General features: G+C 37.6%; 1 long non-coding RNA gene across 1 annotated transcript; it reads right to left on the bottom strand.

Annotated features, from left to right (window-relative positions):
- Positions 1-793: 793 nt before the first annotated feature.
- On the bottom strand, positions 794-21,330 carry LOC123288468 (uncharacterized). The gene is made up of 3 exons (XR_011505144.1): positions 21,281-21,330; positions 7,034-8,655; positions 794-5,673 (listed from the first exon to the last, which is right to left on the bottom strand). It is a non-coding gene; the product is annotated as an uncharacterized lncRNA (long non-coding RNA).
- Between the last annotated feature and the right edge of the window lie 1,999 nt (positions 21,331-23,329).

The raw sequence follows: 23,329 nt of genomic DNA, 5'->3' as shown, positions 1-23,329 counted from the left end.
TCCTGGGAGTCTGGAACAGAGGAGGCCACCTGGAGCCACAGGAGCCACCTGGGGCCCCTGGAGCTGTCAGGCCCTGGGGTGAACCCAGGGCTTGGATTCAAAGAAGACTGCCAGGAGCCTGGTGCCACGGAGGATGCCTGAGGCCACTGGAGCCAGCAGGCACTGGGGTGAGCCAGGGGCGTGGATTTATGGGATCCAGCAGAAAGCCACTTAGGACTGTAAAAGTCAGCTTGGTGCTGGGGCAGCTGGCTCTGGGGTTTGTGGTGAAGTCAGGCACTCACTTCACTCTCCTTCTTCTGTGAAGAGGCTGTTTCTCTCTGTGCTGGGCTCCTGGGGCTTATTGGAGGGGTGATGGGAGTAGTGTAAATCTAGCTTTCTGATCCTCCTCAATGCATCTTTTCTTACTTCTGTGCTTCACTCAGGTGCTATAATCCCTCAAGTAGAATCCTTGGCTCTTTGAAGGTATTTTTGTGCATGGATAGTTGTTCAAACTGATGGTGGGTGAGGGGGAGGAATGAGCGTTAGAAATTCCTATGCCCCTATTTTACTGACATCACTTGCCCCCACTAGAAGGGTTAAAATTAAAAAGATTGTTGGTTAAGGATGTGGAGTAACTAGATCTATCATATATTGCTAAGGGGAATGTAAATGGAAAATTGTTCAGCAGTTCTACATAAAGTTAAATATACAACTACCTTATGACCCCAAAACTCCCCTCCTAGGTATTGACCCACAAGAAAGTAAAATATATGTACACAAAAGACTTGTACAAGAATGTTTATAACAGCTTTATTCCTAATTGCCAAAAACTGGAAAAAACTTGACTGTCCATCAAAAAGTAAATGAACAAATAAACTGTGGTCTATTCACACAATAAATACTACTCAGCAATAAATAGGAATGCAATACTGATACACCCAGGATATGGATAAATCTGAAAAACATTATGTTGAGGGAAAACAGCAGACACAATAGAGAACATAATAATAGGATTCCATGTACATTAAGTTCAAGAACAGGCAAAATCTATTGAGATAAAAATCAGAACAGTGGTTGCTTACAGGGAGTGGGGTGGGAACTGATTGGGAGAATGAAGAAACTTTGTGGGTTAATAGAAATATTCTATATCTTGATTAAGGTGGTTATTAAATGGGTATAAGCATTTATTAAAATTTATCAAATTTAAACATATCATCTGTGCATTTCACTGTATATAATCTTATCTCAAAAAAGAACTGTAAACAAATGTCAAACTCTAGTTAGTAGGTTTTCTATTACAGTTGTATGGATTAGGAAATCTGAAAATAATGCCTGTGTATTCTAGGCTTGAGCAAATGACTAAATAAGTGGAGGCAAATGGGAGACAGGTTTAGAAAAGTGAGTAATAATTACGGAAAGACAGCAGAATACAATGAACTCTTTATTGATGGACTGAAATTGGAGTTATCAGTAAAAACTCATGGCTTTATATCTATCTACAGATGATACAAAAATAGATGTGTGTATATATATGTAAATGGGGTGGGGAGGACTTATTTGTTAGCTCTGTTACTGACAGGGCCTAGAGGCAATGACACCCCAGAAGAAGAGTGGCACTTAGTGTCCCAACCTTCATGTCTAAATTTCATGCTCCACTAAAATGGAGCTCTGTAGAGTAATAGCTGATTTGAAGACTGGCTGGGTCAGGGAAAGAACAAGATAAGCCTCAAATATCTTGTGCCAAAAAACAAGGAACTGCTCCAAAAATAATGAGGACGTGTTAAAAGAACATAGAAGCCAGACTGTAGGGACTGCCATTGGCCAAATCTGAGATGCTTTAAGCATTAAAATAAATAATGATAATAATGGATTATATCTCATTGACTAAAATAAGAATCCATAAGGCTATACTGATATAAATAAATAAATGAATATAAGTGAAGGGAGAGTTCTTCCCTACAGGAGAATGCCAACTAATAAATGTAGAAGGAATGACGGAATTTAAAAATCATCAATGGATAATAACACTAATGGGTGAAACGTTGATGAAGTATAGGATATTTACATACTGTCAAAGTGTCTCACCACAAATTGCTTACGAACTACCAAGGGAAAAAATAATTTAACAGTGGTGAAAACTGTTAAGTGATCAAGGTTAATATCACCAATATTGGGACAAATAGATATCATGTGAACCCTGATATCATGCATGGTGAAGGACACCACACCACACTGTTATTCCTGCACAAACTGTGCGACCTAAATCTATTCATGAGGAAATATCAGGAAGATCCAAATTGAGGGACAGTCTACAAAATTACTGGCCTGTGCTCTTCAAACATGTTAAAACAAGAAAGACAAAGAAGCTAAGTAACCTAAGGAACTATTCCAAAGGAGCCTAAATACATGGCAACTTAATACAAGTGAGTCCAGCCTGGATCCTGGACAAGGGGAAAAGGTAGCTATATAGGACATTAGTGGTACAACCAAGGAGAAATTTGAATATGGATTGTGGATTAAATAATTATATTGTATCAATGTTAATTTTCCACATTTTGATATTATACTATGACTGTAAGAGAATATCCTTGTTTTTAGGAAATACATAGAAGTATATGGGAGTGAAAAAAAGCATCGGGCTGGCAACATGCTTAGATATGATTCAGAAAAAAATTATACACACACAGAATTATAAAGCAAATGATGCAAAATGTAAACAATTGCTGAATCTAGATGAAGAGCATATGGGAGTTCCTCGCATTATTATTGCAAATTTTTAATAGGTTTGAAACATTAAAATAAAAAGAACAAAAGAAAAAAAAGACAGACAGGGAAAGATAAGAATTCTTACCCCGGCCCACCTTTGAACATTGTTATGAGAGGACATGGGGCTTGAATCTGTGGCACGCATCTTGCAACAAGAGGAGAAAGCTAAGAGAATCATAGAGAAGCCATTCCAGAACTTTCCACATTTAGTGGCTGAATTAATCAACGCTGTAACTACCTCTGGATTTCTTGTGTATGATTTAAAAATTCCTGCTAAAGATACCTCTCATTAGTATTCAGTTACTAGCATATGAAAGCACCCAAACTGGTACTTTTGTTTCTTTCCACACATCGCTTCACCTGTTTTCCTCCAACCCCAGAGATTAAGCATCCCTCCTGCCCCAGGCTAATCTTATCTTCTGCACCTCTGACCTCATCTCCTCGTCTCCTTTGGAATCTCACTCCAGCAGTCAGTCTCTTCTTTGCATCCTCAACTCTCTCATCTCAATGGCTCTTTCTCCTTGTCCTTTAAAAATATTCAGGTCATTTCTCAACCTAAAATTCCCTTTCTTTAACCCATATCTTTCTTCTGGTTAATATTTATTCAGTCTTTTTTTTCCCCTTTCTTACACTGTTTGACTTCCTTACTTTCAACTTCAGTCTGACTTCTGCTCTCAAAGTCTAAAAGACTGCGGCAAAGACTAAAGTCAGCAGCGGCCACTCAATTGCCAAATATTGTGGGCATTTTTTGTCCTTATCTTATAGAATCTATGCTTGGTTGCTCCTCTTTCTTTTAACTCTCCACTTCCTTGTCTTCCTCAACAATTCTCACTTCTACTTCTTCTTGTAGCTGAAGGACTACTCTTCCTATATCTCCTCTGTGTGTTCCTTTTCCTCTCCTCACCCCTTAAACACTGGAAATATGACCTACTGGATCTTAGGGAAGGAGAACTATCATCACTTGTGTATTCTATGCAGTAATATTTCTCAGTGTCTCATGGTTTGGGCCAATGAAAAGTTAAGGGCACTGATGGGCACTTCTTAGAAGTTTTTGCTCCTTAATAAAAGGAAAAAAATCACTTTAGGAGAAAATGGCCATCTGCCACATATCTCTTGCCTTTTCTTCCTGCATTAAACACTGTAGAATGATGGTTGGAGCTGTGGCAGCCATCTTGCAACAATAAGAAATAAGGAAGAGATATGCAGGGATAATAATTTCCTTATATTATTGAACCAGTGAATCAACCTTGAATCTGTCTATCTTTAGACTTCTGGTTGAGTAGGCACTAAATGTTCCTCTAGTCTAGACCAGCGGTGGCAAATGTCTTCTGTAAAGGAAAAGACAGTAAATAATTTAGGCTTTACAGGCCATCCAGTCTATGTCCCAATTACTCAATTCTGCCATTATAGTGCTCTAGCAGCCACAGACAATATGTAAACAAATGGCATGGCTGTGTTCCATTAAAATTTTATTTACATAAACAGGCCAGATTTGGCCTATAGGCCCTAGTTTGCCATACTCTGCTGTAGACTATAGTTTAAGCTATTAGTTTAAATGTTCCGTTATTTGTAGCCAAAAGCATTCTCAATTGATATATTGACTTGGTAAAAATAAATAAATAAAAGTTCTCTCAGACCATCTTCAATATATCCCTCACTGCTGTTAGACAACACTACTATTTGTATTACATGGACTCCCTAGGTTATTCTCTTCTCTGATGGGTATCATTCAGATTTTTCTTCAATCTCCTCCACACTCCACCCTCACTGTGAGTAAATGATCTCTTTAACCACATAAATAAGCTTGGGACCAACTAGCAAAAGCCCCAATTATACTTTAGTCTCTTCTTCTATACACTACAGCCTGCTAGGATTTCTTTTCTTGAAGACTGAAAAGTTCCTTCCTTGTGGAACTGCAAATCTTTAGTTTTCCCAGGCTATTTCTGAGATTCAGCCTTTGAGATAACAATTACTCCCTTTGCTACACCTAAACCCACTATCTTTGTCCACTATCTTTGTCCTCATTCTTTTCAATTTTTCTGCTGGATTTGATGACATCCTTCATGTCATGAAACTCACTCCTTGTCCATACATTCCCCTTCCTTTTATTCTGGCTCTTCTATCTCTCTGATCTTTCATGATACCTTCTACCTTTTATGCTTTTTATGGGAGTATTTCTCAAAGCTCAGGCCTTGGGCATGGCAATTCTCTCTATATTCTTTTTGTTTCAGCTATTAGCACTGTTCCTCTAAATAAAGAACCGACACCTCAAACTCTAGTTCTGAATCTTCAGTTACCCATAAACCATGTTCACTTCATGTTCTTATCATCTCAAAAGCAATATCTTCAGAACTAACTCAATCCTAAATATGTCCCTTCTTCCTCAGGACTCCATTTCTCAAGGATACCAGCATACCATTTTCAATTCTTCACTTTCCTTTACCTCATATATCCATTTGGTTATAATTTCATTCTCAAACATTACATTCACTATGGCCTATTTCTTTTAAAAAATACTCCATTGGCTCTAGTTTATATGCAAGATAAATTACAAATTACTCAGCTGGCCCATTGGTGCTTCTTTTGTCACAATCTAGACTACCATATAATTTAGTCTTATTTTCTTCTATTTTCTAGCACAACTGCTTTATTTCTACCAGCTGAACTTCTCATTTATCAGCTGAACTAGTCTCATTTCTTAGCATTTGATTGTATTATTCACTTTGTTGGAAATATACTTTCATTAATTAAGACTCAGTTCAGTTATAACTAACCAAAACCTCAAAATAACAGTGACTTAACCAGAGACCACACAAAAAGTCTAGGTAGGTGGTGAGGGCTGCCGTGGCATTCCAAAGCATCAGGGACCCAGGCTCTTCTATCTTGTTGGTCCATCATGTATGAACTTGACTTCATAATCCAAGATGGCTGCAGAAGGGCAGAAGGGAAAAGAAGGGCACATATCAGCCATTTCTTCAGAAAGTTTCCCAGAAGCTGTCACCTGACACTTTTGCATACATCAACTAGAAGTTAGTCACATGAAACAGGGGCAAAAGAAGCAGGAAAAGCATGGCATTTATTCTTTCTGGCCATGTGGCTAGCTAAAATTTAGGGGTTCTGTTACTGAGAAGAGGAATATGGATATTGGGAGACAACCACAGTCTCCATCATAGTGTTTCTCACACTTCCCAGATTTTTCAAATTCTATGCATCCTTCACATCTCAACATAGATTCCACCTCTTACTTGAAATTTTCCTGATCCTTGCAGTCCATACTTTCTATCTTAAAATTCCTAGAGCACTTCTTTTCTGTACCACTCCTTTCAAAAATACTAGTCATTTACTACCTAAGACTGCTACAATGGTATTACTTGTATGTTGACTTCCTCACTCAGATGCCAAGCTCCTTGAAGGTAGAAATTCTATTTCCTACTTCTCTAGCATCCCCAAGAAAACACATAGTGAATACTTAATAAGCACTGCTTGAATTAATTACTAAGTTTTCCATAAATGTATGGTGGGCAGAATTCTAGGTGTCTCCTAGTTTTCTACTCCCATTGTACTCACTCTGTATAATCTTTTCTCTTTGAGTGTGAGCAGCTCCCGTGACTACAATTGGATAATCATTCCCTTCATTAGTTACATTATATAAGACTGTATGGCAGCAGACTGGACAGATTCTCCTGCTGACTTTGAAGAAGCAAGCTGCCATGTGGTGAAAGGGCCACATGTCTAAGACCTGAGGACAGCCTCTAGTTGTGAGAACAATGCCCAGAAAACAACCAGAAAGAAAATGGGACTTTAGTCCTACAAACAAGGAACTGAATTCTGCCAAACAAACTAAGTGAGTTTATTTAAAAGAGGATTGCAAGCCTCAGATGCGATCGTGGCTTCAGCTGACACCCTGATTTCAGCTTATATGAAAACCTCAACAGAGAACTTAGATGAGCCCTGCTCTGACTTCTGACCTACAAAAATGTGAGATAATAAATGGGTGTTGTTTTCAGCTGTGAAATCTGTGGTAATTTGTTATGCAGCAATAGGAAACTAATATAAAATGTTTACTGGATGCATAAATAAATGCATGGCTTGAGGAGCTAATTACTAAAGAATGGTACTGTTGAGAGAGAGCTTTCTCTACAGAACCTACCATTTACCACAATAAGCCAAATAACATTTGATTTCAGAATTCTCATATGAGAACATAAATTTCAAGGTGAGAGAGTAAAACGTGTTAATGCTGTGAACACTTGAATGTCATTTCTGTTGGGAACAAACTCTTACTTACCTGGTGCCTTGCAATCAGAAGCATGGTAGCCAGACTCTCTCCTTTGTGCACCATTGTGAGGGGAGGGAGAATCCTACGAAGATAGAGATGTCAGAAGAACATGGAGTCCAAAGACAAATTACTGGTCAGTAAGCCCCCCAGAACAACAGATGTGACCCCTACCTGCTCTACAAAGAAAGCTATCAAAGAAAGCAAAAGGATAGATGTAATTTCCAGTTCCCGAGATTCAGAGAAAAGAATTCCTATCTCTGTTATCAAAGTGGGTTGCAGGCAACAGTTATCTGGATGCTCTTACGGGCAGAAACTGAAAGGGGATCATGAGGACATAGGCTGCCTGGACAGGGGAACACTAGGAGGTAGAAATAGGTACAAAAAGGAAGATGAGAGTACTAAGGAGAAACTCCACTTCATTAAGGTGCTCAAGCAGTGTAAATTGTTATGACCTCTTTGGAAAGCAATTTGGCCCCTCATATCACAGAATTGTTCAGAATTTCTTTGCAGTAATAGTACTGTTAGCAATTACTTATAAAGAAATCATTTAAAAAAAAAACAGGGGCCAGCCCAGTGGCCTAGTATTTATGTTTGGCACACTCCACTCCGGCGGCCTGGGTTTGGTTCCTGGGCGTGGACCTACACCACTCATCAGCAGCCATTCTGTGGTGGCGACCCACATACAAAATAGAGGAAGATTGGCAGAGATGTTAGCTCAGGGTGAATCTTCCTTAGCAGAAAACAAAACAAAACAAAACAGAAAAATGCCACATGCTACAAGATGAGTCCTGCATCACGAAAACATCAGAAATTCCAAACAATGCAAATATCCCATAAAAAGAAACAAAATTTACAAAGTATCGAAATGGCATCTTGAGGGAATAACACACCACTGTCAAAGTAATTATGAAAACTACACAGCCAATGCATAGAATGCTTGTGATAGAATGAAAAGTCTGAAACAATTATTGTTTCTACTCCACAATTATAACTGAGTAAAAAGTATGCATTTATATAGGCAAGGACAGGAAGGACACATGGAAAATACACTTGATGTGTTATGGAAATGAGATTCTGGCTGATTTCTTCCCCTTTCCATTACTGTTACAAAGCTTGTGCAATAATAAAAAATAAAATTACCTAGGATTGACCCTATGCCTAAAGAAAGGTAAGGAAAAATTATGTTTCCTACTTTCACTTTACCAACTGCCTTCTTCTGAGTCTAGTCCATTAGTGTATGCTTTCTGTAAGTCATACTTATCTCCTCATTTGGGTTAAATCTTCCAGAGACACAGAGTTTTCATTATTTTCAGACAAATTTTAGATTCCTTGCTCAAGAGGGTCTGGAATTGCTTCAGCACAAGTAATTCCCCATCTCTCTGATCTTGCCAGTGCCAATGCTCTGAGGACCTCTAAGTCAGCTTTGTCCTATTTGTCTGTTGACTGATCCAGCACTACCAGCTTTTCCTCCAAACAGCCGTTCAGAAGATGTCTGAAAGGAGCTGGAAGCTAAAGCTTCTCTTCAGACTATGACTTCTCTTCAGAGGTGCAATTTCCTTGGAGGCTCACCTCCATCTCTGGCATTTGAGCTGTACTTTTAACCTCCAAACTGAGGCCTCTATCCAGAGAACCTGTGGGCAGAAACACAATTGTGAACATTTACTGAACAGTACTCTGTAGAGGACCTAGAATTCCAAACGTAAAAGATGTTACACTATTAGGAGGAAGGTAGATGGAGATCTTTATAATGTATAAATCAGATTGATGACACCTGAACCCACTGATCATTAACAGTGAAACATTAAGCCATCACATGCCTCCTGAGGTATTGAAATAAGAACAAAGCCCCAGATATATGGATTCTTGTCAGAAAACTGAAACTGAATCTAATACAGTCTTTAGCTATAACCTCCAGTTTATAGAAATTACAGCAGACAAATGAATCATTAAATGACATTACTATCATGTAATTATCAAAATCCAGACTATAGGAAATTCTACGTGACAAATGACCCTGTTTCTTCAACAACAAGCAAATGACATGGGGGAAAAAGAAAGGAGACTGTTATAAATTAAGACACTTGAAAATGGCAGAGAAAATGGCAGAGAAAATGGCAGAGTAAGGAACTCCAAAAGTCCCCCCTCCAAAAAGCAACCAAAGCAATTCTAGCAAAAACTTTTTTTTAAAGATTGGCACCTGAGCTAACATCTGTTGCCAATCTCCTTTTTTTTTTTTTTTTTTGCCTTCTTCTTCTCCCCAAAGCACCCCCAGTACACAGTTGTATATTCTAGTTGTAGATCCTTCTGGTTGTGCTATGTGGCATGCCACCTCAGCATGGCCTGATGAGCGGTGCTATGTCTGCACCCAGGATCCAAACCAGCAAAACCCTGGGTCACTGAAGTGGAGCACATGAACTTAACCACTCCGCCATGAGGTGGCCCCACAAAAACTGCTTTTGAATTCTAGAATCAACATTTTTGAAATTTTAGAAATTAACCAAAAGCTTGCAGCAACCAGTGGAATGCTTAATCAAAGAAAAGTAGCTGAATCTTAGTAAGAACAGCAAGCTTTGTGGCATTTTAACTTTGTGGCATTTTAACTGGTCCCATTCTACGCTCCCCAGTTCAGCAGTGGCCTTGAAGATAATGGCCCCTATTTGCAGCCTAGGTACTAGAGGGAGCAGAACAAACCTCATCCACAAAGAACTGTGGGTAGTTGTTTTGACCTGTCTAGTGGCTTGATGGACGAATGACTCAAAGAAAATATAAGAAGAGGAAACACTTCCTAATTTATTTTATGAGGCCAATATTACCCTAATATCAAAGCTAGACAAAAGATGCCACCAAAATAATATGAAGACTAGCTAATATCTCCTATCAATACAGATGACAAAATCCTCAACAAAACACGAGTAAACTGATTCCAGCAGCATATTGAAAGTATTATATACCATGGCTAAATGGATTTATACCAGGAATGCAGGATGATTCAACACAAAAATATCAATCTAATACACCTTATTAATAGAATGAAGGGGAAAAAAAGACACTTGATCATCTCAACAGATGCAGAAAAAGCTTTGACAAAATCTAACACCCTTTCACAATTAAAAGAATATACAAAAACCACTCAACAAACTAGGAAAAGAAGGGAACTTCCTCAACCAGCTTAAGGGCATCTATGAAAAAACGCACAGCTGACACCATACTTAACAGTAAAAGACTGAAAGCTTTCTCCCTAAGATCAGGAACAAGACAAGAATGTCCATTCTTGCCACTTCTATTCAACACTGTACTGGAAGCTTTAGCCAAGGAAATTTAGAAGATAAATAAATAAATAAATAAATAAAAGCCATGCAGATTCGAAAGGCACAAGTAAAACTATCTCTATTCATGATGACATGATCTTGTATCTTGAAAGCCTTAAAGAATAAACACACACAAACTATTAAAGCTAATAAACGAGTTCAGCAAAGTTACAGGATACAAGATCAATATTCAAAAATCAGTTGTATTTCTTCATACTAACAATGAATAATCCAAAATGATATTTAAAAAAATTCCATTTTCCATGAAAAATAAAAAATTCTTAGGAATAAATTTAGCCAAATAAGTGCAAAAATTGTACAATGAAAGCTATAAAACATTGTTGAAGGAAATTAAAGAAGACCAAAATAAATGGAAAGATGCTCAATGTTTATGGAGTAGAAAACTTAATATTGTTAAAATGTCAATACTCCCAAAATGATCTACAGATTCAATGATTAAAAGTCTTAGCTGCCTTCTTTGCAGAAATGGACAAGCTGATCCTAAAATTCATATGGAATTTCAAGAGATGCCAAATAGTAAAAACAATCTTGAAAAAGAACAAAATAAGAAGATGCACAGTGCCTGATTTCACCACAGCTACACTAATCAAAATAGTATGATATGGGCATAAGGATAGACATGCAGACCAATGGAACATAATTCAGGGTCCAGATATAAACCCATGTGTCCATGGTCAATTGATTTTTCACAAGAGCTCCAAGACCAATCAATGGGGAAAGAATTATCTTTTCAACAAATGGTGCTGGGATAATAGGATATCCACATGTAGAAGAATGAATTTGGACGCCTACACACACCATATAGAGAAATTAATTCCAGGTGGATCAAAGACCTAAATGTAAGACCTAAAACTGTAGAATTCTTAAAAGGAAGTATATGAATAAATCTCCGAGACCTTAAGTTAGGCAACAGCGTCTTAAATATGGCACCAAAAGCACAAGCAACAAAAGAAAAAATAGATAAATTGGATTTCATCAAAATTAAAAACTTTTGTGGATAAAAGGACACTATCAAAAGAGTGAAATGATAATCCACATAATGGGTGAAAATATTTGAAAATAATATATCTGACAAGGGTCTAGTATACAGAATAAATAAAGGACTCTTACAACTCAGCAACAAAAAGACAACCCAATTTAAAAAACACAGGCAAAGGATCTGAATAGTCATTTCTCCAAAGAAGATATACAAATGAGTAATAAGCACATAAAATATGCTCAACGCCATTAGTCATTAGGAAAATGCAAATCAAAACCACAAGATACCATTTGACACTCACTAGGATAACTATAATCAAAACAATGAAAAACAATGAATGTTGGCAAGGATGTGGAGAAACTGGAACCCTCATGCATTAATGGTTAGAAAGTAAAATGGTCCAGCTGCTGTGGAAAACTTTGGCAGTTCCTTGTAAATTTAGATGTCATTTTTCCATATGATCCAGCAATTCTACTCCTAGGCATAAACCCAAGAAAATTGAAAACATATTCACATAAAATCTTGTACATGAATTTTCATAGCAGCATTATTCATAATAGCCAAAAAGTGGAAACAATCCAAATGTCCATCAGCAGATTAATGGATAAACATGTGGTATATATATATATATATACAATGGAATGTTATTCAGCCATAAAAAGGAATAAAGTACTGATAGATGGTACAACATGTGTGAACCTTGAAAACATTATGCTAAGTGAAAGAAGCCAAACACAAAAGGCCACCTATTGTATGATTCTATTCATATGAAACATCCAGAATATGCAAATCCATAGAGACAAAATAGATTAGTGCATGGCAGGGTTGGGGAAGGGAGAAATAGGGAGTAATTGCTCAATGGACCCCAGCTTTCTTTTGGGATGATAGAAATGTTCTGGAATTAGATAGTTGTGATGATTGCACAACATTGTAAATATACTTAAAACTACTGAATTATACACTTTAAAATGGTTAAAATGGTGAATTTTATGTTACGTGAATTTTATCTCAACAAAACAAGAGAAGCTTAATCTACACAAAAACTTGCATGCAAATGTTTACAGGTGCTTTATGCATAATCTTCAAAAATTCAAAGCAATCAAGATGTTCTTCAACAGGTAAATGGATAAATAAACTGTGATACACTCATACAATAGGATACTATCCAAAAATATAAAGGAATGAGCTATTAATTTACACAACAGTATGGATGAATCTTAAGTGCATTTTGTTAAATGAAAGAAGCAAACTGAAAAGCCTACATATTACATGATTCCATTCATATAACATTCTAGAAAGACAAGATTATATGGATGGGAAACAGATCAGGGGTTGCCAGTAGTTTGGGGAGGGGAAGGCATTTGACTAGGGGAGGCATAGAAGATTTTTTAGGCTGATGGAACTAATCTGTATCATACTGTACTTTGAAAACAACACTATGCATTTTTCAAAATCAACAACTTTACAACATAAATATTGAACCTTAATAAATTAGAATTTTAAAAAACTCCAATCAGGAGGTTGAGGATCTTAGATCCTATAGAATGCAAGCTGTGATAAAAGATTCTAACTGTATTACAAATGTATGACATAACCTCACTAAGGGAGATGGGGACTAAAGGACATGACTTAAGTAACTTCTGAAATGACTGAGAACTATAAAACTAAAGACAAAAACCGTACATAAGCAATGTACCCTAGCTGGTAAATTTGTTTCTCATGGGAATATGTGGATAGAAATTCTGAAATAGATATACATGTAGCCTGGAGTTGATATAATAAGTAAATGGATGGTAGACTGTGAATGCCGGGTTTCTCAGTGTTGGAGAGGGAAGTTAGACATAAGCCAGAGAACAGGCAAAAGTGATACCTGTGGTACTGGATTAGAGTCAGAGATGTCAACATGAATTCATGTTTAGCTTAATATAGATATGGATGGATACAGAAATAATTATAGATATGCATACATGGGTAAACACATATAAATATATATTCTAACACTGTCAGCTGAGAGGGCCTAGAAGCAGTGGCACTCCAGTAACAATGAGCACACCCAGCACCTAGATCTTAGTTTCTAAAACCATTCACCAATAAAAGGAATCTGGGCCTCTTGAAGAAATGTTTGACTCTAGGATTGGGACAGAGAAAATACAAGATGGGACTGGAGCATCTTGTAGTGACAGCAAGTAAAGAAATGCTTTAAAAAAATAATGAGAAGGGGCCAGCCCTGTGGTGTAGTGGTTAAAGTAAGTGCATTTCACTTTGGGGGCCCAGGTCCATGAGTTTGGATCCTGGGCACAGATCTACACCACTCATCAGCCATGCTGTGGTGGCGACCCACATATACAGTAGAGGAAGACTGGCACAGATGTCAGTTCAGGGCTAATCTTCCTCAGTGAAAAAAAAAAGAGGATATGGGGAGAGGAGATGTCAAAGAGACATAGGAGCCAACCTAAAAGAGCTCACAATGGCCAAAGTTAAAATAATTTGAGCAATAACGTAATGTACCATTGTATTATAACACAAAGTATAAAATAAATATTTATGAATTGATATTGATATAAATAAATGATTGAATAAATAAAAGGAGAAAAAAAGACAAATCTCCCTTACAGTGAAGTCCAAATTATTTATGCAGTCACTCTTCCCTCCAGGATGGGAAGTGAATTTCCCTCCTTCCCACTCATTGAGTGTGGGCTATGCTTAGCGACTTGCTTCAAAGAATGGAGTATAGAGGGAGGGGTAACTTTACAGTTGGAACAGCTGGTAAATAGTACCTCAGCCAAGTGATCAAAAATAATATCATCAGTGACAAGTCATGTGACTAGCACGTATCCTTGAGATGATGTGATGAGAATGGGACTGCACCTCTGTGGTCTTCATACCCTAAACCTATAATCCCAGTCTAACCATGAGAAAAAAATCAGAAAAGTCCTAATTAAGGAATATTTTACAAAAACATTTGACCAGTATGTTGATGTCAAGGTCATCAAAAACATGGAAAGTCTGAGGAAATGTCATAAATCAGAGGAGGCTAAAGAGACATGGCATCTAAATGTAAAGTGCTATCCTGGATAGAATCCTGGAACAGAAAAAAAAAAAAACATGAAGCAAAAATAGTGAAATCCTAATGAAGTGTAGAATTTAGTTAATAGTAATGTACCAATGTTGGTTTCCTAGTTGTGACAAACATACCACAGTAACATAAGATGTTAACAATAGGGGAAACTAGGTCAGGGGTGTACAGGACCTCTCTGTACTATCTTTGCAATGTTCCTGTAAATCTAAAACTATTTTACAATAAAAAGTTTACTTTTAAAAAGAGAGAGAGACTTAAGCACAATGTATGGACCCCAACTGGCTCTAACTCAAACAAACCAACTGAAAAAAAAGGCCCCCTTGAAGAAATAACTGATCCAACTCTCAGGCAAGGGATATATAAAGTAAGCAGAAAACCAGTTATGCCAGAAAACAAGGTCTCAAAGACTGACGGAGATATAGCAAAAAGTCACAGAAGCAAACTTGAAGGGCCTCCCATTAGCAAAATTTTAGATAATTTGAGAATCAAAAAGGATGACAGTAATGGTGTATAACATGTTGAATTATTTAAAAGAACCCTTGAGTATGTAAAAATAGTGATCAAAGGGGAGAGATATAACTTAACATATTACACAGACACCATATTAACCTAAGTGAACAATCAATCAATAGTGGGACAAACTGACATCATGTGCCTTCTGATGTGATATTTTGGGAAGAACACATTACCTATGTGGTACTTCTGCCAAAACTGCTTAATCAGAATCTAATTTTATGGAAATAATTAGCCAAATCTTGACTGCGAACTTTCTACCAGACAACTGACCTTGATTCTTCAAAACTGTTAATGTCATAAAACAAAAATTAGATGCAGTATTCTATGCCACAATTTATTTATCTATTCTACTTTTTTGGACATTCAAATTATTTTCAGTTTTTGGCTACTATGAATTATTCACCTATGAACATTCATTTACATGGCTTAGGGCACTTGTCCATGCATCACTGTTGAGAATTTATCCAGGAATGGAATTATGAGGTCATAACATATATGTTCAACTTAGTTAATAGCAAACTCATTCTCAAAGCCGTACCAATTTAAAATCTCATCAGAGTTATGGTTGTTTCACATCCTTGCCAATAGTAGTTAGTCTTTTTACTTTTAGCCGTTCCAGTGGATGTGTAGTAGTGTCTCATTGTGGTTTTAATTTGTATTTCTTTAATTGCTAGCCAGTTTTAAGAATCCTTTCATAAGTTTATTGACTACTTGCATGTCTCTTCTAATAGAGCACCTATTTAAGTCTCTGGCCCAGTTTTCTACTGGATTATCTTATTGATTTGTTTGACTCCTTTAAATATTCTGGGCATAGGAATTTTCTTAGTCTTGTGTATTACAAAATCATTTTCAATTTCATCCTCTTAATGGTGTCTTTTGACACCAGTTCTTAATTTTAATGCAGTCCAATTTAACTATTAGTGATTTCTTTGGTATCAAGAAATTTTTCTCTATAGCAAGGTCATAAAGATATTCTCCTACATTATGTACTAGAAGCTTCATTGTTTTACCTCTCATATTTAGCGTGTTAATCCACTTGAAATTGATTTTTGTATTCAATGTGAAATGGGGATAAATTTTCCCTCTTTTTTCATTCATACAGCTAATTGTCCCAAACCATGAAAAGAATATCCTTTTTCCTCTGCTCTGCAGTATCACCTTGGTCATAGATCAAGCATCTAAATGTACATTGGTTTGTTTCTGGGCTCTATATTCTATACTTTTTGTCTATCCTTGTGCCAATACAACACTGTCTTAATTACTGTAGTTTTATAATAAACCTTGATGGATGGTAGGGCAAGCTCTCCTTCTTTTCTTCATCTTCCAGAGAATCTTGACTATTGTAGATTTTTGCATTTCTATACGAATTTTATTATCAGCTCGACAGTTTCTACAAAGCAGCAGCAAGAATCAAACTGAATCTTTAGATCACTTGGGGGAGAAATGATATTTTTACAATACTGAAACATCAAGTCATGAATATAACCTTCTATTTATTTAAATCTTCTTTAATGACTCACAATAATGTTCTATGGTTCTCTGAATAGAGATCTTTAACGTTTTTTATTAGGTTTATTCCCAGGTATTTGTTATATTTCTATTATAAATGGTATCTTTCTTATTTCATCTTGTAAGTGCTTGCTGCTGGTCCAGACAAATGCAATTCATTTTTGTACACTGATGAAGCATCCAGAAATCTTGCTAAACTCGCTTATTAATTCTAATAACTTGTTTGTTGATCCTTTTGGATTTTCTATGTATACAATCATATGTGAATAATCATTTTTATGCCTTCTTATCTTTATACTTTTTCTTCCCTTTCTGTTACTAGCTAAGACCACCAGTACAATGTTGATAGAAGTGATGCTAGAGGAAACATTCTTGTCTTGTTCCTGAACTCAAAGGGAAATTTTTCTCCATTTTGAGGTTAAGGTATGATATTTACTATGGGTTTTTTTTATAAATACCCATTATCTAATTAAGTATATTCCCTTGTAATCCTACTTTATTAAGCATTCTTGTCATGAATGGATATTAAATTTTATCAAAAATGTTTTCTGTAACTTCTGGGTTTGGAGAACAAGGGCAGTAACGAAATTCCAAATCTCCTCCTTACTCTCCCGAAACAACTGTAAAGTCAACAAAGAGAAGAAAGAAAACATTCAGGACCTATGCCTTCAGCATTGCACAGCAACTTTCAAATAAGTAGAGGAGGAAGAAAAGAAACAAATTCCAACAGAGCTCCTGAAGTCCATCCACCGCCACTAAAGCCAGTGGGTGCAGAAAGGAGGGTGAGCAAGGCTGAAAAGACTTCACGAAAGAGCAAAGGGCTTACAGTTAGCACAGAAAAGATCACCCCCAGAAAGAAAAAGTGAAACCATAAATGCCAAAACACTGAACACAGATCAGGACTTGGCAGTTAACAGCCCTGGCTATGGGAAATGGGCTGAAAATATGCAGTATAATGTTACTGAACCAGGTTTGTTTTTGCCCACTGCCCAGAAAGCCAAACACCGAGCAGAGAGTTTACTCACAAGGAAGCCACACGAGGGAGCGAGAGCATGAGTCTCAAATTCGCTTCCCTGAAAATAGGGACTCAGGGATATTTACAGGATAGGTGGCAAGGTGGTCTGAAATGCGGAGAGAGGTGATTGGAGGTGAGAGGTGAGGTAACTGATGATCTGCACAAGCGTAGTCAGACTTCATGCCTCTTCATAGGACCCATGTTCACAAAACGGTGGCATTAGTATGATCTGAGGGTGGAGTTTTTAGTCTTGACATCAAAAGGTCGCCTATCGGACATCTGCATGGGTCCAGTTGATGAGTTGGTGGTCTCAACCGGCCTGAAGTGGACAAGGAGTTCTAATTCGTGAAAAACAGCTCACCCACCCATTACCATGGTGACCCAGGCTCCAGGGAGATATTATCTATAGGAACCTAGTGGGAGTCAGCATAGTGCCTAAACAGCACAGTTAACAATGGGTGGGTTAAACAGCTAAAAGCTATAATCAGTAATTGCAAAAAGGAAAAAAAACTTTAGTTCCTAGCTACTTAATCATCAATGGCTAACTCTCTGCCAGTTTCAGTAAGAAGTGACAGCCTCTGCGAAGCAGATACTGAGAGAAAATCTGCTATGTAGAGAGAAGATGCAGTACCTCTTGGAGACAAGGCAGTGAAGGGAAAGAAGGAAATAAGAGGAAAAAATTAAGGATTCTGTAGAAATTAAGGAAAAACAAGACACACTGAGTCTCCCCCATCTAAAAAAATATATGAATAGAAAAAAAAACCCAGACCACACCCACGCAAAACTACTGCAAAAAGTCAGAAAATGTGATTAAAAGCTTTTCTGCTAATGAAAAACCTCCCAAAAAGCCAATCATGAAGCTGAGGAAAACTAAACTACATTAGATATCCTCCAACAAGCATTTTGGTGATATGAAAGAATTCCTTGAATTAGAAATACAAAACCTAAGACCAGAAACGAAACACAAAACAAGAAATAGACACAAAACCGGAAGAAAAATAAAGACTTCACTAAACTTGAATACAGGGGGAAAAGAACAAATTTCCTATCCCTTAAATAAAGTGACTGATAAAATATGACACAAGCATGAATATAGGATATATGATCCACAGAAAGAAGATAGGAAGATTCTGAAGACCTCTATTATATTTTCATCTCTGTTCCTATGACTTCAGGCTATCTCTTTGAAATGAAAGATGATGTCTTAATTTCCTTCTGTATGCCTCATCTACCTCTCAAAACACCTCTGAGGACAGAAAATATATGATCAACAGCAGAAAGCTGTTGTTTGTTGAAGCTGACCGATTGGTATTAAGGGGTTAATTGTACAAAGCTCTATACTTTTGTGTGGTTGGGTCTTTCCATAATTGTTTTAAATATGAGTAATAAGGAGGATAATTTCTTCCTCTTAAGCAGATATACTACAAAAAAAAAAAAAGAAGGAAAAAGAGGGAAAGAAGAAGGGAGAAAAATAATCCTACAAATTATATATGATTATCTCCAAGATTCTTCTCCTAAATTGTTTTCCCTCTCCTGGTTCGGTGGCTGGCTGACACATAACAGCTGAGAAAGAAATAAAGTGTGATACATTCTTACTGATACAAGTGTAGGAGAGGAGGACATTTCCTCTCCCCAAATGTGGGTTCGTCTGGCCGGAGAACGAATTAAATTCACATGAGACAGAATAGCAAGAGAAAATTAAACAAAGCTTTATGAGGAACCATGGCCCGGGGCCTTTCTCCCCAAAGGAAGAAAGGGCACCGAAGAAGTGGGGTGCACAGAGTGGTTATATACCCCCAAACGGGGTGTTTCACATGTGATTGAAATGTCCCTCCCACAACAGTCACAAGATTGCCCTGTCAGCACAGGGCTTGATGGACACAGCAGGTAGTGGTCTGCTATCTTGGTGGGCGTAGCAGGAGGCTAGTTGATTGTCTGGAGCTGGGCGGTCACAGGTGAGCGCAGCAATCAGTTCCTAGCCTAAGGAAAGATGCTTAATCCTTAAGAAATGCCAACGTTGGGAGGGGGAGGGAAGTCAGTTACAGGAGGTTACGAGACTAGCACAATAAAATGCAGATTTTAAGTCCTTGCCTTTGGTATTGATTAAGAGTTTTTAGAGAGAAGGTCATCTCCTTTCTTCTTCCTGGTACAGTGAGGGAGGCACCTTTACAGATAGAGATTTACCTTACAAATGTAAATGTGTCCTAACAAAGGGCAAGTTCCATTCCTCAGAGCCTCCTTCCCTGTCCCAGTTTATCAAAAGCAATCAGCCTCAAATAATCCTGATGCCAAAGAGACATATCTTGGGGTGGCCAATTCCAGGTCCCCACACAAGGCAATAGTATCTATCTTCAATCCTAAGAATAGGGTTACTTTTCTTTCCTTAAATCTCCATTTGAGAATCCCTCACCTCTACCACAATACCTGAAATGGCTGTATTTTACTCATTCCGAGAACACCAACCCCCTTCCCTCATTTATTTATTCTCATCTTTTCCCCTCAAGCATTTCAGTTTATCATCTACTAATGAAATATTTTTTTTTCCATTCAGAAATACATGTTACTTTGCAACCTACTACAAACTTGCCTTTGTATGTATATGGTGTGTGTTTAACTGGACCAAATTTCACAATACAATTATTATTATACTGTATATGTTTGCTCTTACTCTTATGTGTATTAGCTACTCCGATATACATATTTGCTATTCTTCTTCTTTTTTTGTTTAAACATTGTTTGCAAGCCACTGAATTGATTTCATGACTCACAATGGTCCAAAGTTTAAAAAACACTAGTCAATAGTCTTCCCTGATCCCCGGATATTGTGCCCCCATCCAAATGCTAATCTTTGCTGGCAGGCTATTCAGAGCATTCCTTAGCACCAGTGGACTTTGTCCATCTGACAATTTCAAGAATCAAAGCTCTCCTTTATAGACCCAGGTCATCTCCTGAAGTCTGACAAAGGGAGTTCTCTGGGTCTCCTGTGTCTCTGCCTGAATGTCATACATTTCACTGGAAGCATCACCAGTGTCTTTCAACTTTTGACCACACAGTAAGAAATGTTTTACAACCCAGTACACACACTTGATTACACAAAAGCTTCACAAAACAAAAACTTGCCCTTTCTGTATGTGTTGCACTCTGATATTTCCTATTCTATTTTGGGGGGGAAAAAAGTTTTCTATGCGTTCAATTTGAAAAAGTATTTTATTTCTGTGGTTCTGGGATCTGGAGATTCAAAGAAACAATGAGAACTGCCCCACTCAGAAAATGAATGTAGATAGGACCTTCACTGCACAGTTTGAGAAAGCATACCCCGACCTTCATCCCCAAGTCTGTCTTACTTCAGGATGTCACGAGAATGGTCGAACCATTTTTATCAAGTCCATTTTAAGGATGTAAAGCAGGTGCATGGTGTCGTTATTAAAGAAAAAGCATAAGTCTCTGAAACCATTTAGGCAGAAAGTCACAACGAGTGTGTCCCAAACGGTCCTCTGAAAAGGATGCGACGCAGATCCCACAATGGGGAAACCTATCAAGGAGAAGAGAACGGAAAAGGCAGAAAGGTGCTAAAGAAAGACTTTCATGCACACACTCCACACAAGCCAACCCCGAAATTGGCTAAAGGACCTGAGAGGTTACACAGAGGTCGGGCGGTTGCCAGGATGCGCCGCGACGCATCCAGACGCTCTGGCGACTCGGTCCGGAGCGTTGTGGGACCACAACCTTCCGACCGACCATGGGGCATTCTCCAAAGAAAGCTCTAGGGAAAAGCGTACTGTCAACTAGTATTCCGGGAGACAGCATTCAAACTCCACTATACACTCACCCCTACAGCTAAGGCGGGCTAGGGCTACCGCGCCCGGGGCTGGTGACCGGAAATGACGCAACAAAGGCGCCAGGAATGGCGCACCAGTCAACAGCAGGCCGTTTCCATGACAACAGCTACCTCCGCAGTTTAGATTGGGCCCAGAGCTAACTGCAGCGGCTTTTGATCTGGACCTAAGAACCCAGGGACTCGCTGGGGGCGCTAAGTGTGCATGTCTGCTTGGTCGCAGTGGGGGTCTTGGTTGATCCTCCCACGCCTTCAGCTTCTCAGCAGAGAATAACACCTGCGTTAGACGAAGAGTCTCAGGTTCCATTTATGTTGCTTAGGAAGATAACCTGGTACCCTCCCCAAGGCATATTTAACATCCAGAGCGGATAATTTTTAAACTTTCGTCTTCCGTACAAGAAAAATTATTTTCAGTAATACACCGTAATCCTGAAATGGAATGAATAATAATAACGGCCAGCTGAATATTTTTTACTGAACTTCGTATATAATTATGCCAGTAAAAAAATTTTTAAGCCAAAACGTTTTTAAATAATAGGTTGATATTTTTAATTATGTTAATGTATTTTGGGGAAAAGATGAAAAAACTTTTACCTACATATTACTGTGTTGCAGTAATGAATAACGTCATAGTTTCTGTTTTTGAGTCTTCTGCAAATTTCTCAGTGATTAACAAAACTTATCCTGGTTGCATATTCACCTTCAGCAGAGTTTGTCAATCTGTCATCCCTCATAGTTGATTGAAGAATGCTTTCTTAAATTCAATTTCAAAAGTTCTTTTACGTGAAGCAATAAATATACAAAAGGGAGAAACTTAAAGGTAAGTTTGGTGGAGATTCATAAAAGTACCATTTCAAAATTCACAGGAATTGTTTGCAAATGGCTTTCATATTTCTCTGCAGTGAAAAAACTGTAAACACAAAAATTCCAAGAGGTCAGACAGAAAGACGGAAGTTAAGTATGTACAGCATTTCTTCTGTTTTTAAGATTTAGAAAACAATCTTTCCTTGTCCCTCTTTTTCCAAACAATTTCTGTCCTTTTATTGCTCAAGCTCCTTATATCCAGGAGACCCCAGCCCCCTTAAAAAACACAAGATTTAATTCTAGTCTTGTCTCTGGCTGTGTCATTTCACTCTTCATCCCACAATTTGTAAAAGGAAATGACAGTGGTGTCATAGAAGATGGGTGAGTAGGAATGTCCAGGTATCTGTCCCTCCATGGAAATTACCATTGAGCTGGCAGGACTGTATGAAGCGACTCTTGGAATTCTGGACCCAGTTAAACACTTGCAGAGTCCAGAGGTGAGATTGATGGAGAGGTTGGTAAATTTTGGTGAATATCACTGTTTCATGTAGTGGCTACCATCCCCCATAACCCAAAACTATGGCAGGCAGCCAAAGGGGACTTAATTCTAATTACATAAAATAATTATAAATAATTATAATTCTATGTTAGTGGGCATATAGTGAATAAAGAGGTAATCTGTAAATTAAGAACCAAAACAGGAAAGACAGGGATATATAGGAGCACAGTGTCTGTATACTATTAAAACTAAGCTGGTATTCAAACTAGGTTGTTAGTTTAAGATGTTAGTTGTAATCCTCATGGCAATCACTAAGAAAATAACTAAAAAATATGCTGAAAAGGAAAGAAGGGAATCACAACCATACACCACCAAAAAATCAAGACAGAAAAGGCAGTAATGGAGGAAATAAGGAAAAAAATATATGACATATGGAAAACAATACATAAATGACAGAGTAAAAGCTTCTTTATCAGTAATCACATTTAATGTAACTAAATTAACTCTCCTATTGAAGACAAAGATTGTCAGATTGGATAAATAAGATCCACCAATATGTCTACAAGAGACACAATTGAGATATAAGGACATAAAAAGGTTGAAAGTCAAAGGATGGAAAAAGACATTCCATACAAATAGTAACCAAAAAAGACCTGAAGTACCTATATTAATGTTGGAAAAAATTGACTTTAAATCAAATAAGGTTACAAGAGACAAAGAGGAAACTTATATACTGGTAA

This window comes from Equus asinus, chromosome 8, assembly GCF_041296235.1.
Source record: "Equus asinus isolate D_3611 breed Donkey chromosome 8, EquAss-T2T_v2, whole genome shotgun sequence".
Taxonomy (NCBI): domain Eukaryota; kingdom Metazoa; phylum Chordata; class Mammalia; order Perissodactyla; family Equidae; genus Equus; species Equus asinus.
This window is presented reverse-complemented; position numbering and strand designations above follow the sequence as displayed.